The following is a 4,026-nucleotide window of genomic DNA, read 5'->3' on the forward strand; positions in this document are numbered from 1 at the left end:
TCTCTTTCTTGCTTTCTCTCTCTCTTTTTTTCAAAAATTATACATAGGGATCATTAGGTATAAATGTTTTTACATAGGGATCATTAGGTATAAAACTGTTACATAGGGATCATTAGGTATAAATATTTTTACATAGGGATCATTAGGTATAAATTTTTTACATAGGGATCATTAGGTATAAATTTTTACATAGGGATCATTAGGTATAAATTTTTTACATAGGTATAATTAGGTATAAATATTTTACATAGGGATCATTAGCTATAAAAATTATACATAGGGATCACTAGGTATAAACTTTTTACATAGGGATCATTAGGTATAAATTTTCTTACATAGGGATCATTAGGTATAAATTTTTTACATAGGGATCATTAGGTATAAAAATTTTTCATAGGGATCATTAGATATATTTTTTGTACATAGGGATCATTAGGTATAAATATTTTACATAGGAATCATTAGGTATAAAAATTTTACAAAGGGATCATTAGGTATAAGTTTTTACATAGGGATCGTTAAGTATAAATTTTTACATAGGGATCATTAGGTATAAATTTTTTACATAGGGATTATTAGGTATAAATAATTTACAAGGGATCATTAAGTAAAGAAATTTGAAAAAGAAAATTTGAAAAAAAATTGAAAAAAAAATTTGAAAAAAAAATTGAAAAAAAAATTTGAAAAAAAGTTTGAAAAAAAAATCTGAAAAAAAATTGAAAAAAATTTAAAAAATAAAAATTTGAAAGTTTTTTTTTCATTTTGGAAATTTTTGGATGAAAAAATTTTTACATAGGGATCATTAGGTATAAATATTTTACATAGGGATCATTAGGTATAAATATTTTACATAGGGATCATTAGGTATAAATATTTACATAGAGATCATTAGGTATAATCTATACCCATGATCCCTGTAGGGATCACCCCCCCCCCCCCCCCGATCCCAGTGTAGTATATCTATACTACTAAAACAAATGATTCTCTAATTGCCATTTGAGACAAAAAAATTTTCCCTACAGTACAAACGTGCCGTACCTTCTTTTTGGGTATAATTTATGATGCATGAAACCCTATGGTTGATGATGAGACACTTGCATGTTGAGAACATCAAAGGGGGCTTGGTTTATATTGTTCAATTGTAATTTGAAGTTCTCCATTCCCGAGTTACGTTAGTTGCTGCGAAACACTGAAAACTTATGTTTGTCGTACCAAAGGCGAAAAGCTAAAACCATCAGTCATGATATGTCTGATCTGCCGGTAGGAAACTTGGGTTACGCAAACTTCATGGTCGATCATTTTGAGAATTGGAGAGAACATATTCCAGCAGGTTACGCGCAAAAAAAAATTCAATGGAAATTCAACCCGCACAATGCATTGCACCGCATGAGAGTACTGTATGATGCCCTAGGCAACAATAAAATTACAGAGGAGTTTGTAAAAATCACTTTTTTTGTCCTTGAACGCGAGACATCCACATTGGTTAGCTCTAGTCCACACAATTTAGAGATCATGATCATAAATCTTTTTACACTTCACAATCAGCTAGCCAATTTTCCTTAGCTGACTTTCGATGAAATTTCGATCCTTAGGAAATTTTGGGCACAGTTGTGCGCTAACGTCATACAAGCGTGCTACTTCATTGGATCAAATTTAAGAAGGAACAAAATGTTTTCAGCCTACGGTATATACATAGCGATCAGGCCTCTCTGACGGAGGTTCGAACCCTTAGAATCTACAAATCTTCCATTTGAAAGTCAAAAAAACTGAACAAAAAGTTTGGCTTAAAACATCTCGTAGAAAAAGTAGCTGTTGTTTTTTAAAAATCCGTCGCAAAATTTGATGAAAATTTTTTGAAATCCTTATATTAATTTACCAGAAAACGTTTGCCTTTTATTCTTGGTTTGATCATGCATAAATTAAAAAACAAATCGCTAGTATCAACTGTTTATTCCTAAACTCATCGCACGAGGTTAATAGGGTTCTGGCGGTGACTCTGCTTTTTTCCCCTCAATTTCATTGTCAAATGCCCAAGAACTTGTCCATCATAGTTGGGACTCCACTCAGAAAAAAAACTGTATTCAATCTTTTTTTTATTGAAGGTCATAATAGTAATTTCTGGCTTCAGCGTTAGTAAACTTAATTACAGTTTGCTTCTGGTAAAAACTAGTTGAACATTGTTTAAACTTTGCTGTCTGATGGCGAATTGAAGTTTTCGAATACCTTCATACTACTAAACCATTAGCAATAAGTGTTTTTCGTTTTTTTTTTGTGACTGAGCTTCAGATCTCCTCTAACAGTCCATGGGCTTGCTTCTGCTCTCATTCCAATTGTTCAGGGTTTCAGGTGCGACGTCAGTGGGCCAACTCATAAAAAACTAAATGAGCTTTTTCCAGTTTCCAAACCCTTGTCAAACTGTTTCCACAAAGATGTACTTCTAGAGACGTGTTTCACACAGCATTGGATCGAATGATTGTCTTTGAATGTAACTCGAATTTGTATTGTTGCAGTTTTTCAGATTTACTTGGTCCACAGCTGGCTTCAAAGTACCAAACTATCTCGGTTTTTAGCGAGTAAAATAATTATACGTTTTGTCGGTCGTGAAATGGTACCAATTTTGTATGTTTCGCTTTCAATACCCTTCGATGTAAACAATGTTTTTCAACCGCAGCAAGAGTGCAGTTTTCTACGTAAACAAATGGCTGCATCACCGCATTTGATACCGAAGTTGGAGCTGCCACTTCTTCTAGCAGATCATTTGAAGGAAAATGTTTTCAAAAATCAATTGATTGGACAGTACTACTATTCTGCAGTGGCCTAATTGACATAACAAGTTAGCTTTGTCCATTGGTAACCGCACAAGTGAGTTTTTGAGTCTACCCAGTAGGTCAAGGGCATTCTACACTTAGTGATAATAACCCAGCTGATACTATTACTTGAGGGATTTTATTGAAAATTCTGACGGATCGAGTATATTGAGACTTACTGATTCCCCTTTGAATCAGGACAGAAAAGTTATCAATCAGTGCGAATCGAATAAAAGGTCCGTCGTTTAACATTGACAATTGTCTTAAGAGTGCTTCCGATTTTGTCAGCAAAAATTTGTCTAACAAAACAAATGATTCTCTGTTTGCCATTTGAGACAGTAATTTTTTTCCTAAAGTACAAAAGTGCCGTAGCTTTTTTGTTGCGTATAACACTAGATGCATGAAACCCATTGCTTTGGTTGATTTTGAGACACTTGCATGTTAAGCATATCCAAGATGCTCGATTTTTATAGTTCAACTGTAAATATCGAAATTACGTTGGTTGCTCCGAAACATGTCTGATCTGCTAGAAGGAAGATTGGGTTAGAAGCAGCACTTGCTGTAATACGGTTGATGAATACCTCGGACCGTTCTGAGATCCCATACGCAGGGTTACTGAGAAGAAACGGGGTTTATATTTACTTGCATTAGGACGAGAGCAGTACAATTTGATATGGTCCCATCTCTCTACATAAGCTGAAAGTTTGGTTCCACGTTCTGCCTCCAACCTTTCAATGTTGTTACCTGAACTAACTTCGTGGTTGATCAGAACTGGCCCAAAGACGAGGAACTAATTGAAAATTCAACCCGCCCAAAGCAACGTACCGCCGCCGGCTTTGGGAGTTATTAGCCAAGAAGCTTCGACTGAGTACTGTTTGATACCCAGGGCAACAAGAAATTCTTAGAGGAGATTTTAGGAGCCACAGTTTTTCGTACTTGAACGCGAGACAACCAAATTGGTTAGCTCTAATCCTTACAATATAGAGATCATGATCATAAATCTTTTTACACTTCTCAGTTTTCAATCGTTGACTTTTGATGAAATTTCGGACCTTAAGAAACGTTATACTAAGGTCTGACAAGCGTGATAAATCATTGCATCAAAAATTAGTTAGAGCGTAATGTCTATAGCGTAGGGTATATGCATAGCAACCAGGGCTCTCTGACAGGGGTTTGAGCCCTCAATACTCGACCTCAAAAGACGTGAACAGAAGGGTCT

This window comes from Symsagittifera roscoffensis, chromosome 1 (assembly GCF_963678635.1).
Source record: "Symsagittifera roscoffensis chromosome 1, txSymRosc1.1, whole genome shotgun sequence".
NCBI lineage: Eukaryota > Metazoa > Xenacoelomorpha > Acoela > Convolutidae > Symsagittifera > Symsagittifera roscoffensis.